Source organism: Periophthalmus magnuspinnatus, chromosome 10 (assembly GCF_009829125.3).
Source record: "Periophthalmus magnuspinnatus isolate fPerMag1 chromosome 10, fPerMag1.2.pri, whole genome shotgun sequence".
Lineage (NCBI taxonomy): Eukaryota > Metazoa > Chordata > Actinopteri > Gobiiformes > Gobiidae > Periophthalmus > Periophthalmus magnuspinnatus.
In genome coordinates, this window is record NC_047135.1 from 22,809,531 (window position 1) to 22,824,563 (window position 15,033).

Sequence of the window (15,033 nt, forward strand, 5' to 3'; positions counted from 1 at the left end):
CGTTGGTCCCAAAGGTCAAAGAGATTCTCTGTCAGACCAGATAATCTCACTCGACAATGTGAATATAGCTTCTAGCCCTACTGTAAAAAATCTTGGAGTCCTATTTGATCAAAATCTCTCATTCACAGCCCATATAAACCTAGCTTGTAAAACCGCATACTTTCACCTGCGAAATATAACTAAAATTTGAAATATTTTACCTAAAAACCATGCTGAAAAACTCATCCATGCATTTGTTACTTCCAGACTTGATTACTGTAATTCTCTGCTCGCTGCCTGCCCCAAAAGTACTATAAGGAGCCTCCAGTTGGTCCAAAATGCAGCAGCCAGAGTCCTAACAGGTACTAAAAGAAGAGACCACATCAGTCCTGTACTAAAATATCTGCATTGGCTTCCTGTTGAGCTTAGAATCAAATTCAAAGTCCACCTCCTGACATACAAAACCCTAAACGGTATGGCCCCATCCTATCTGCAAGATGCTATTGTCCCGTACCAGCCAAACAGAGCACTCCGCTCTCAGAATGCAGGACTATTAGTGGTTCCTAGAGTGTCCAAAAGTACAGTGGGAGGGAGAGCATTCAGTTACCAAGCTCCTGTGCTATGGAATCAACTCCCTGCTGATGTTAAACAGGCCCCCACAGTCTCTGTATTTAAGACCAGGCTTGAAACCTTCCTCTTCGGTATAGCTTATGACCAGGTTACATAGTGAGGGAGTTAGGGACATTAAAACCCAGGATAAGATAGGTTGCCATACATCCCCCAGCTAGTTATCTCCTACTGCAACCTGAGCACTATCCTCTGCTTCCTCCTATTTTCTCATCAGCAATGCTATTCACATGTTGTCCCCTGTCCCACTCCCCGTGTGGAGTGTAACTCTTTCAGATGCCCCGATGACAGCTGGACCCTCTCCTCCTCCCCGCCTGGCCCTCCTCCACCCGTCTCCCTCTCCTCCTCGCCTGGCTCTCATCCTCCTCGCCCGGCTCTCCTCCTCCTCGGCTGGTGTTCCTCCTCCTCGCCTGGCCCTCCTCCGCCCCCCCCCCCCCCTCCCTCCTCCTCACCTGGTCTTCCTCCTCCTCGCCTGGCCCTCCTCCACCCCCCTGCCTCCTCCTCGCCTGCCCGATTTTTTTTGTTTTGTCTGATTTTCCTGTTGTTTGATTTTCCTGTTTGTTTTTGTGTGTAGGCAGCACGGTGGCTGAGTGGCAACACTCATGCCTCACAGAAAGAAGGTTTGGTTCGATCCCCGGGTCGCCCAGGCCTTTCTGTGTGGAGTTTTTCATGTTTCTCCCCGTGTCTGGATGGGTTTCCTCCGGGTACTCCGGTTTCCCCCATAAACCAAAACATGAACGCCCTTCGAGACAACTGTTGTTGTGATTTTGGGCGTTACAAAAATAAAATGAATTGAATATTTCATTTTAACGCACTACTGAAAAAACATGCCTCCATGCTCTCAGTGAGCTTGTGTCTCCGGATAACCTAATAATAATGGCTTACACTTGTAATGCACTTTACAGGCTTGTCAAAGCCTCTTAAAGCGCTACACTATAGTCATTATTCATTCACTTCCTCACTTGGTGATGGTAAGCTACTATTGTATCCACAGTTGCCCTAGGGCAGACTGACTGAAGCGATGCTGCCAATCTGCGCCATCGGCCCCTCCAACCACCACCAATCATTCATGCACACACCACTTTCATATTACCTGACTCTTTTTTGGCCTGAAGGGGGGACTCCTCATTGGCTCCATCCTTGGTCAATCACAAAGAATTTTTCAGCCAAAAACCACAAATTGCCTCAGTCATCTTATTGACATAGGCATTTTATTTTTGTATTTTCCTGAAAAATTACCTAGGCAATGTATTATTCTATGGCAGTATATTAATGTATTGCAAAACATATTGCTACTTCAGATTAGCATAATATAAGACGTTTACTAGCACACAATGACAGTATCCAAATCATAACCAAAATGTCCTCGATTATTTCCCCATTTGTATTAGGTCTCAGGGATTAATGAGAAAAGTCCTTGTTTCTCCCTGGACCCTGGGGTGAAATGAATGTAATCATGTGCTGTTAGACTTTAGTGTTTTAAGTGGCCATGTGTCATGGCGACCGGGTAATTACGCCTCTCATGTGCCAGTGGATCAGATCGTCCCGTATCTGGCACAGCTCCTTTTACCACAAATAATGGCTGACATGAGGCTGACATGAGAGTGTGACCCAGAGGACAAACTCATTTCCACTTTAGCACTCTCTTAGATTCAAGAAAGACCACTTTATCTGGAGCCTGCATCCATGATTTATGGCCAATTATTGTCTTTTGGATGACTGTTTGTCAAATTTGAAAATGTGAGGAAGTAGTTCAGTAGAAAATTTGTCTTAAAAATTTAGCGGACAATGAAAATTATAACTAATATAAAAACAAATGTTTGTGTTTTTTTGTGAGATCAAACTTTTGAGAATCTGTCTTGTTCAGCTCCAATTCATTTGCATGTGATAGGTCCCGCACCACCAGTTGTGTGGAAACTGACCAATCATTGGGCAGTACTTTGGTTTGTGTGGAAGCCAGTGACAGGTGTACTTCTGCCTATTTTAGAGTAAACTGACACTATTTTGTTTTTTAAAACCTGTAAAGGGAAGTGCTTTGTGCATTTGTGGATGTGTAAGACGCATGAGCTTTTCTCTCAATTGGATTTAGCTAAAGTTTGATGTTTCAGCTTGGTTTGCTGTTGTGACATTTCAACCAATAAATGTGTAGTATTTGTTTGAACGCTCCAATCACTAGTTCTGAATGCTTTCAGTGAGAGCCATCCCAGATTCATGTGTAGAACTCTATTCAGAGAGCTACACAGCCCAGCCAGGTTAAATTATAACCAGTTGAGAAGATGTTTTCGTAATCAACTAGTTTTTCTTTTCAATGTCCACTCACCCCTGCAAACTAACATACATGACCATTCACACAGACAGTGGCTCCCTCTTTTCTGCATCACTCGAGGAAAAACTAAAACTAAAACACAACTCTGCCCACACCAGTCTATCTTTCCCACAATCAGGGAATAATTTATCTCCATAAAATGCTTCTTTATAAAAGAAAAATATATATTTATATATATAGTTTCAATTAGGCCTAGTTGACTAGCTTAACAATTATTTGATAAACTTGTTCATTTCTATGAAGAATCCAGATTTAGGAATGTATTCATACAGTAAAAAATGAGTTTGGACCACAGTATGAACTATACCTCCTACCTAGCACTATACTGTACCTCATTTTTACTGTCCTGAAAATGTGAAAAACAGAACTTTTGCAGTGGTCCCAAGTTATTCTTCATTAACAACTACTCGCATACTAACGTGCACTTCTTGATTATCGAACAATAAAATGCTTTATAATTAGATGCAGATAGCACACAGGAGACTTCGTTTCACCCCAAGAGCTGCTTATATAATATTATCTGTGCTGTGGTAAGACAAATTTTGCTCAAGCTAAATTTTGTTCAGGTACAAGGCCTTTAACTATCTCTATGTATCATGGTTTGTTAAAAAAAGTAAAAAATTATATTGGAGCGTTTACAGAATCAGGTTTGTATAGAAGAATTTCCATCAAAACTTGTGACAATTCTGTGCGATGAAATGAAACTAATTGCAAATAATCTCCATCATCTATTAAAATCATGTTGTGTCCCATGCTAACATCTATTAATCATTACTTGAAATATTCCACATAAATTCAAACCAAAGAAAGTAGTGAGTAAATCAATAAATCTTCATATGCTGCAGTTTCTAGCTAACTACAGTCTATACTACTGTGTATACAAGCATTTACACTTTGAATGAGCCATTATAGTCTATTAAAAGATGAAATATGGTGCACATTGTAATTAAATTGTAATAAATAAGCCCATTATCTGTGAACTGGGGCTGTAAATAAATAGAAATGAAGGTTGCTCAGGTCACAGCAGTTGGCAGTGTCCTGCTAGTAGTGTTCCAGAATGTTTCATTAGTTTCAAAGAGTTTAGGGTACGCCTGTCCTCTCAACCCAGTTTATCAAGTCTCAGTGGACCAGAGCTCAGCCAAAATCTGCCTGGTCTGCGGCCTTCACTGCAACACAATGTAATGCAGACAAGGGGGAAGTAGTGTGCAGTCAACTTTTTATTTCAACTGTCTTTTTGGCATTTCACAATGAAACATCCTTGAATACAATTTTCTGAATGTCTTTCCCAAAGTTAAGAGGGAATCTTATACTATGATTTTATTTTTTAAAAGAGGGTATTACACTTCTATGTGTTATTAACCACTAACAATTTATATATTTAGATCACCATGTTTTGTTTGGCATCAGAGAAAACGCAGGCATTTGAAAAAGCACGAATGGTATACATATCAACATTAGATATGTTTTTGCAAGCATTTGTCAGTAATTTCAAAAACAGTTGATTTCAGGGTTTGCAAGTCATTAGATTATTTATCCAGTTCCAACTCTGACCAACCCATGCTGACATTATATCCTTGGGCAAGACATTTCACCCATCTTGTCTATGGATGAATAAGGTGTAAGAATTTGTGATTGATGGTGGTCGTATGAACCGATGGCACAGAATGGGAACCTTATATTTATCAGCCTTGTGTCTATCCTAGGGCACTTTCTTTTATTTAATTTATTTATCTAATACAAGACAGACAAACAAAGTGACCAGTCATATATACTGTAGTGACAAGTGGTGACAAAACATACCAAGACACACCAAGACAGACCATGTTTTGTGGACGTAACAGCTATTTACAATTGTAAATAGCTGTAACTTTCTGTTGGTGGGACGTCACATGCATGATTCCATGGAAATAGATATTGAGATAGATATCTTTTATGCCTTACTATAGAAGATTTTAGCCAAAGGAACAACATTCCCATGGAAACAAGCAGGAGGCCCTCCTCTAAGCCAATTGTCAGCTTCATGGAGATGCAAGCCCGTCTAGAGTAAGGATGCATGTTTTTTCACATTTTTACAACAAACAATACAATACAATACAATAGAAAGTGTTTTGAGTGTCTTCAAATCCCCCCAAAATCCAACGTATTGTTATTATTAAATACCTCTCTACAATCTTCCCTCATGTACACAGCAGACCCTTCCTTAATCATGGCTCCTTTCCTATGAATTTGACAAGCCTGATAGGTGAGGCCCAGAATACTCCTCTAGGCCCCATCACGGAGCAGCACCACGGGGCCTGTCAGGCGTCTGAGGACGAGAATACGGAAATTGATTTTAGACGCCAGGGGAGCAATGTGTTTACCTCATCAAGCACGCAACTGAGTGGAGAGCATAAACAAAATGGAGGAAATAAAAGAGCGTCCGGGGTTATCAGCTGTGCACTGACCCTTCCGTAATGGCAATCCCAGCCTCCACACCTGTACGCTACACCTCAGCTCCTACCCAGCACTATCGGCAAAAGAGGAAGGAGCTTTGCTGATAAAATTCCTAGTGTTTGGATTTTCTTCAGACACAATTATCTTCCTGGACCAGTCACTCGACACTCTGTTGGGTGGCTGTGAACGCTCCAAAGTTCAAATACTGGGTCTTTTCTCTGCATCTCTCCAGTCAATTCAGCAGTGTTCTGTCAAAAATCCAACCCAGACTTAACTTGCATTTACAGACTGTTTGATGGGATCTCTTTATGGATAGTGGAAAAAATGGAAGGTAAGAACGGCAAGTGACTGCAGATTTTAGGAACATTAATAATAAAATAATACATTTTATTTATATAGTGCTTTTCAAGACACTCAAAGACGCTTCACACTACATACAAGAGTAAAATATCACAAAATTTACAACATAAAATCAAACATTAAAAGCAATTTTAAACAGGTGAGTTTTGAGTTCTTTTTTGAAGGTGAGGAGGTCAGAGCAGTCACGGAGGGGTTTAGGTAGTGAGTTCCAGAGGGTGGGGGCAGCGATGGAGAAGGCTCTGTCCCCCCAGGTTCGGAGTTTGGTCCTACAGGGCAGGGACAGGAGGTTGGAGCTGGAGGAGCGGAGGAGGCGAGATGGAGTGTGGTGGTGGAGCAGGTCTGTGAGGTAAGGAGGGGCCAGGCTGTGGAGAGCTTTGAATGTGATGAGAAGGATTTTGAAGTGGATGCGCTGAAGAACGGGGAGCCAGTGGAGCTTGTGGAGGACAGGAGTGATGTGTTCACTTGAGCGGGTGTGGGTGAGGAGTCGGAAGCGGAGTTCTGAATGTACTGTAGTCTATTGAGGGTTTTGGATGGTGTACCGTAGAGGATGCTATTGCAGTAATCGAAAATTATATTGACTTGGGATTATTATATAAGACTGTTTCTTGAATTGCTTCCACTTAAAAGGTGCTCTAGCTAATTTTTTGTCTTAAAAACGTATAAAACATAACCAGTCAATGTTAAACGGTTTGCAGGGGTCCAAAGTAATTCCTCACTTCCCTTATGCATTCAAAGCATCCTAATTAGTCAGAATGTTCCACAGTATGAAATGCAGCTTGTGTATCATTAAATCTGGTTTATTGTTAATACCTTGAAAAAAATAACTATTCTTTGACAGAACAGGCTTGTATCTACGCAGATCTGACTGTCACTTGGAGTTGTCTGTTTGGAGATACGTAGATAAGTTTAGAGCTATAATGTGGAGCATTCCCCGGCAAAAAGGTTACATAGTACGCCTTTAAACATGGTTGATGGAGGAAGAAAAAAGAAACAGCAATTAAACAATTTTCAATGATATGAAGCATTGGCATAAGCATGGTATTTCAGAAGCCTATGACAAAAGAGAGACAGACAAGATATTCTTTAAACACCTTTTGCAATATGACAAAATTCAAAATATTAAAAGAAAAGCAAACCTCCCAATGTTTTGTTCAAAGATATTTTTTTTCTCCTGCTTGCTGAACTAAATGCCTGATGAGGAGGGCAAACCACTGGTGTGACATCAGTTTATGAAGATACAACTTTTGAAATAAAAAGAACCACACTTCAAAACAAACTAGTATATTTGGTTTGTTTTAAAAGAAAAATAGTCCCCAAGTTTCTGTCCAGTCTCCGGTAAGTTTTCAAAGTCAGGGGTCACTTGGAGTGCATAATTAGCTTCCGCCTTTGCAAATGATTCTTCTATCAACTCTGCAAGATCAAAGTTCCTGCTGAAATTTTAAAATATGACAGTTACTTTGTCTTTGAAGTGTAGCGCACGGAGACATAAACGCACCATTACGTGGAACGACTCTTGTAATGCGTTGTAAAAGTGGCTTTCTGATGTCTGCAAAATGTATCTCCGCCACAAAGAAGTCTCACGAATCAAAGGCCGTTCGGAGTTTTGGGCGCTAATCTCCGCGTGTGTACCCATTTACCAAGAACAAAGCCCATCCATCTGCATGCAGAGGCAGAAATAATGACGCTATTTCTCAGTGTAACCAAACCGCGGAACAAGCCAGAAGCATTGCACTATTCTCGACAAGACCTTTTAAGAGATATTTCCATACAAGAAACAGGTACCTGCACTTAATAAGCCGAAGAAGCCAATTTCTATTCTGAAGGGTGCATCTCAGTAGCCCCACTGTGGTATCCATTTCCCCGCCTTGTTCCTGTTCAAAGGTATTAGCGCCCTCCATTCAGTCCGCTTCTGTGCACATGACAGTTCATTTTCTGCATGATCTCCCAAAAGTCGATACGATCTTGTAAAGACAAATACCAGCTAGCATTGGCTAACTGATGCCGTTCGGGCAGAGTGCGATTAATCTTGTTCACCCAATGAGGCAAGGGGGGGTGGGGACGTGAACGGAGGGTCCTTATGTGCCAGACGTGAACCATATTAAAGAGGAGGTATCATGCAATTAGTTATATTCTTTTGTTTTTTAGCTTTTTACCATGTTATAACGTTGGTAGCAGAGGTTTTAGATGCCATCCATGCATGTTTCAGTAGTTTTGCAATCTCGCCCAGGCCCTATTCAAACCCTTTTTATGGTTAGCTGTAAGAGTCTGTCTAATAATCAGCCCACAAGCCTACGCCATCCACGCTCTCACATAACAATTATCCATAAATATACCAAAAATTGTCATAGAAAACTGTACAGAACAACTTGACAAACCTGATACGATGTGCAGTAGTTTTATTAGGGGGATGAACACTGATTATGTTGAGAGGGGGGAGTGATGTAAGAGCAAAGGAAGGGGGAACTCAGAGCATCAAAAACAAAAGTGAAACTTACAAAATATGTTACGTTTTCGGCAAATATAGCATTTTCAAAACAATAAAAAGTAATATAGTGAACTAAATATGTTATGTGGTAGCAGTTAATACCCCACAGAAGCCAAATACCTTCTCTTTTAAAATGCCACCACGTGATGTATGGATTAATGCTATTTTGAGTACGTCTTTGTGTGCAAAAAAACTTGGTTGTTATTGTGATATATCTGCTCAATTAGATGAGACCCAGACCGGTACGTCAGTTTAGCTTGAGTGCTTAAAAAATGTGAAGAAAGCTGATTGAATGGCAAGTCGGGTGTCACCGATGCAAGGAGTTCGGAACCAGAGTGTGGTCAATCTGCTGCCTGATTACGCGCCAAGTGTGTTGAAATCAGAAAAGTTTCATCAGGACGTAAGCACATGCTGAAAGGTAAAAGGAAAGAAAGAAACAGCTATGTGCTTTTGTCTCATTATACTGTGTTTTTTCATGCAGTTTTGAATATGCCATTTTAAGTAATTTGACAGATGGGTTTCTATGTTGTCTGAAAAGGTATGCAATTGCCTCTAAAAGGTATGGATGTTCCAGATACTGACTGACTTTTTTGGTAGTTGCTCATTTTGGTACTTACTTCAATGTGTGGGACTGTTGCACTTATTTATAGCGCACATCTCTCAAATCCAGAAGAGTTTTTTGTCTGTTTTGACAAAAATGTAGCATGCATTTTCTGCTTAATCTGTAGGGCTGGCAATATATTAGTTACAGTATCAGTGTCTACTAATATTGATCAGATTTTAGTATTGGTATTGGCCAAATGTGATATTTGATACTGCGTTTTATTTCGACACAGCTCCATTCTTTGTGTGTCATTCCCACATTGTACTCAGTTCATCAGATTTGTATTTTTGAAGAGACTAGTGAGTAAAAATGAAAACACTCAAGAAATCAGCATAAAATATGGCTGTATGTTTACGGGAACTTAAGATAAATTTGTGGGCCTTGATATAGATTTGAAAGCTAAATATTGATATCTGCAAATATTGGCTAACGTTCTACCGCAGCAGGCCAAACATCGGATATTGGTGCCAGCTCAAAAAATCCATACTGGCCCATCCTAATTAATCTGCCTGTCAGTCATACCCACTGGAAATCATGAAGACAGAACAAGGGTTCAGACTTGACACCTTTTCTCCTGTTGTGCAGTTTTGCATTTTTGACAATAGCTAACATGGTTTTAGTTTAATACAGATTACTATTTTCTTTAACATGGCTTGTGATGCTGTCTAAGCGCCCTCTGCTGGCATTTTGTAAAGACACGCTTCCTTTCAAATGAGGCTTTGAGGACTGGGACATACTCAGAAAATATGTAAGCAGTAGTGTCCAAAGCTTAAAGATGCTGTATTTCCCATTTGTCTCACCAAATCAGTGCAAGTAAAGAATGCATTAATGAATCATCAGTGTGAATGAACTATTGACTGGGACACTTGTCTTGACAGATTAGCAGTAATGAAAAAGCAAATGTCACATGTGCTATGGAGATACAGCGGAAGTCCTAATTCAAGTACTTGGAATGTGGAAAGTAGTCCATGTGTAATAATAGAATCAATTCGCTCTCTGTTTGAAAAGTTAATTAAATGTTACAGACAATACATGTAATTACTTCCTATAGCTGAGATAAGTCAGCTATGTCTCAATTCACAGAGGCTCTAATGAAAGGGAGTAATTGTATGTTCAATATTTAATCAAATGGAAAGGACACAAGTACGTACGAAGGTGATTGTATAAAGCAGATTTCTAGAATAGAGCATGGGCATGGACCGAACGTGGGATATTAACCCAGTAAAGCCTATGTTGTGGAATAACTAAAAAGAATGTAGCATATTCTGTGAAACTTACAGAACTAGTTCATTTTAAACGTCTGCAGAGGTCTAAAGTTATTCCTCACTTACCTTATGCATTCTGTTAATCGTAATTATTCAACATGATGAGTTTATAAGTGCTTTTCACAACTTTCAGAGTAGAGTTTGCTGTCATGGTAAGATTAACAACAACTAGCGTGAGCACTCTTTCTCGGACAAGAAAACGCTTCATAAGTAGATGCAGGCAGTACAAAGCAGAAGAGCATTTTACACATGGAAATACATTGGTACAGGCTCTTTAAAAAAGACTCTGGGGGGGTGTTTTTCTGGAGGTCTTGTCCCTTTCAAGGCACTTGCCTAGTGTGAAGGAGGTGTGGGCATAAGGGATTTCAGAAGGGATTTAATCCTTTAGTGTGGCTGTGTTTTAAACTTTTTTTTTTTTTTTTTTTTGAGGTGGCACTTGGTATGATGAGTCCAAGAAAGTGCAAACATGTTGGTTAGGTTATTTTTCACCTACCCTATGCATTTTGACCATTGCAATTATTCACCACAATGAGTTTATAAGCGCATTTCACAACTTTTTGCACACTTCCTGATTTTTGGACCATAAAGAGCTTTAAAATTGTTACATGCAATGTAGTAAGGCACATTTATTTGTATAGCACAATTTGTACATAAAGTAATTCAAAGTACTTTACAGAATAAGAAAGACATTAAAATCACAATACAACAAATCAAAACATAAATAATAAAATTGTAAAATTAACATTAAAAGAGAAGAGCGCAGAATAAAAACCTTTCAGTCATATGCATAGCGAAACAGAACTGTTTTGAGCCTGGTTTTATACATTGTCAAAGTAGAGGCCTGTCTCACATCTTCAGGAAGAGTCTTCCAGGTTTTAGCTGCATAAAACTGAAACCCTCATTCTGGCCTAAAGAGCTGCTTTACAGTATCTCAATTGGGGGAAGATGAATATTGTCAAATACATCTGCACCAGGTCCACCACACTCCGCCTCACTCGGGGTGCAGCCTGTGGGGACTGCATAGTTCCCCTGAGGAAAAGCATGTTTGGCCAAAGTGCCTTTTCCGTTAGAGCCTCTCAGGAGTGGAACTTAGTACCCAGTAACATTAGAGACAGTCCCACATACGATCTGTTCAAAAAACATGTAAAGAAATGGCTAATAACCCATCAAACCTGTGACCACTAGTTTTTGCTGCTGTGTGTTCTACTGTAATGTGTGTGTTCTTCTGAATGTGTGTGTCATGTATAGTGTGTGTAATGGCTTTTATTGTTTGAGTGTATTCACTAGTTCACCTGAACTGTTGATTTTATTTGCACTGTTGTAAATATATTGCATAATTTTTATTGTTACATTCCAGGGTGACTGCTTCAACATCTGTCCAGGGACTACAGATGAAAAATAGCCTTTCTGGCTAAATCTGGTACACTTACAGAAATGTTGATTAATGTAAACTGTCCCAGTTAAATAGACCAAATAAATAAAATAAATAAACATAGAAAAAAATCTGACACTTTAAATAACATAAAAACTCAATGTGGGCGTGAGAAGGTGTGGCTTTTACAAAGTTAGACAACATGTAGATGGATATGTTAACCTCCCCAAACACATTATTAACACTCGGCTGCATTGTGGTACAAATGACTTCACTTCTCAGGCCCCTCTCTCTCATTCTGAATGGCTGACATATGGTTGGGTCTCAACAGCTCCCATTGTGCTTGTACTTATCTCTGACTGCAAAATGAACATAGTAAATCAGTGAGCAGCAGAGACTGAAGAGATGTGTTTTTGCATGGGAAGATAAGCATTACAGCGAGAGTGAGAGTTCCCATTTAGGAGTCTGCGGCATCTGATGACAGGCTCGCGGTGGTTGGCGGAGCTATGATATGATACGTTATAATGAAGAGCAGATAAGAAGAATGCACTCACGGTGACACAGAGATGGCATGCCAATGGGAAAGTCTGAAACGTGATCTTTGTGTTATGTAAAAGATGTGGGATTGAGAGTAGTGACCCACGAATGAAAAAAATGTGAGTTATGTCAGTTATTGAATGAATGCAGGTAATGTTGATAAGATCTTTGCTGTTCTCTTCAGTAAAATGAAAAGTGGGATTCCTAAATGGTCAAAATGCCAATGGGTTTTGATAGAGTGCATTCACAACATTGTAGGATACTATGTTCGCAGTAATCGCAGATGGAGGACAGGGGGCTTATATAACTATGGGGGACCCCTCATGCTGAATCTTATCATTGAGGACATGCATTTGTTGTAAATATGTTGTAGCTTAAAATTGAGAAGCTTAATTTGCATTACTTATATAGACAAAAATTTATTATAGACAAAAACAGATGATGTTTTTCAGCCCCTTGTGATATTTTTTCCTTTATTTTTTCCGATATGGATGGGCCGACTGGCTAATCTACCTGTCAGTCATGGCCATTTGAAAACGGGGAGATCGACTCAAATGTTCATAAAGTATTGAAGATGTGTGTATTTTTATTCATAGACTGTATAAAGAAGTGGACTAGGTGACTGTGACGTTCGGCTCCAGCAAAATTAACAACAGTTATACCGGCTAATTTTGAACTAATTTGGAAATACGGCCTTGTGTATCAACCAAGAAGGCAATCAGGAGCAAGATTATTGAAGGTAATGCCCCTTCCTACCCCTGCTGTTTTGGTAGAGGCAGGGTGCTTAGCAACACTGTCAGTCAAACCTGTTGTTAACAAAAGCGGGAGCAAACTCAGGGAAAGTGGGCAGCCCATTGGCCTGTTATTATAATTCATATTTTAATTTATGGACAACAAAGCGAAATAATAATACCAGGATAATGTAGAGTGGGTTAAAACGATAATTTTAAGACCAAAATGACAAGCCTGACAGCAGCAGTTACAGAGAGAGGGGCAACATTTTTTCAATAGAAAGTGAATTGGAGCCAATGTCGATAGAGCCGGAAGCGCACCCATGCTCACTTCGTATTTGGAATGCGGCAGCTAGCACCGGCGTCAATCCTCATACCTCAATTGATTATTTCATGGTTGTTCATTCTAGTTACTGACACCAGACTGAGCTCCAACACGTAAATGCCTCATTGGAAACGTAGGTGAAGGTTATAAATTATATTTGCCATATGCTTATTATAAGTTAGAAATGTTAAATACTAATACCAAGGTGACCAAAAGCATGTTTGAAAGAGATTTAAAGTCACAAGAATATGTGTTCTTTATAAAAACTAAAGTGTTGAAAGCAAGTGAGCAAGTTCATAATATGGCTCCTATAATCAATTGAACAGAACATGCTTTTTTTTATAGTATACATTTGGCAGAGTGTGCATAATAATTGTATTCTAATTATTACATGTAAATATTGTAACATTAATAAGTGACAAACTGGTTTGTTTTTTGGCAATAATACCCTTCACCATTAAATTATTTTATTTTGTACTTGTTTATTTTAAAATGAAAATGGATGTCAGATGTTAGGTTGTATTACCATAAATAAAAAAATTTAAAAATAGTTGTTTTGACAAAATGTTCAATAAATCATCAAAATTCTTCCCGTCTCATTCTTAGCTGACGCATCCTGCACCCTCACCTTTGATAAATAAACCATCATTATGAATCACATATTTTCACTTCAATCATTATTTATAAAGCAGTGTGCATATTTTACTCACCCTCTTGTTGACATGTTTACGGCTGCCGTCTACTATCTTTGGTGGATATCACTGACCTCGGACAAGTGATGATTCAATACAGTTCGGAGAAATATATCAACAAAAAACATGTCAAAGCTTGATGATAACAATGTCATTAGCAGGCTAGCATCGCATGCAGGCAGGCATCTCGATTGACACGAAGCTGTGAGTCATTTTGACGAATCAACGGTCCAACACATAGGCCAAACTAAAGCTGTTCGTGAGGAGGAGTTATGTAAGAGAAGCTGTAAATATAACTCCAGTCAACAGATCATTGGGTTACTTTGAGTCCTCTATGTTAAAACTTGCATCATTATTTGGATGTACTGGCAGAAAAAAGCAATAATCTGTCACATTATGCTAGTCTCGTTTTCAACTTGTATTTAAAGCTTTTCAGTGCAATTTCTTTCTTGTAAAGCCCAAAATCACAATAGGTAGTATGTCAAGGTTAAACAATACCTGTTCTTTAAAAATGTATGCCTCAAGCCAACATTTTCGAGATCAGACATGTCAGACTCAGGCTGACATGTCTTTGGCCTGTGAGATCATATCAAAATCAAATCAAATCATATCAAATATGTATAAGAGCTGTCCCGCCGACCGCCATGCCAGTATAGGGCATGCGCCTCTAATACTACGAATCTCAGAATGCTTTGCAAATGTGTTGGCGCTGGCCCCCACCACTTCTGTTGACACTCATTAGCATCTGCTACCTGTTGCCTCACTCAAATTTAATCCACCCCTTCTGAAAAACATGCACATGTTGTTGAAATTTTTCAATAAATATTTAGTTTGGCCTGCGACTTAGTTACAGTTTTTATTTTGGCCCTCTGTGAATTTGAGTTTGACACCCCTGTTCTAGATAAAGGTTATTGTACACCGCAATTTTGTACATGATCCCCACTTCTTTCATGTGACAATATGACTGATTGGAGTAATAACTTACATATTCCAGGCTGCAACATAACTACCTCTTGAATCAATTAACTCAAAGCCATCAACTGAAAGCTATTTCTATTTAACATTGAGTAAAAATACAAATATAAAACAGTAGTTTGTTAAAGCAGTTCTGGTCCTCTGGGGTTCAGCTTGCTGTCAGTACTAATACATGAAACAGATAGCTTTTTAGTGTGTAATTTGTGCAACTTTAGGAAAATGGAAATACAATTTTCTCCAGTATCTCAACAGAGTCACTGCACAGACTGGGCCTCTCTCGCTCTGTGATCATTGAACTTTGCAGCCTGTAAAATTGACTGAA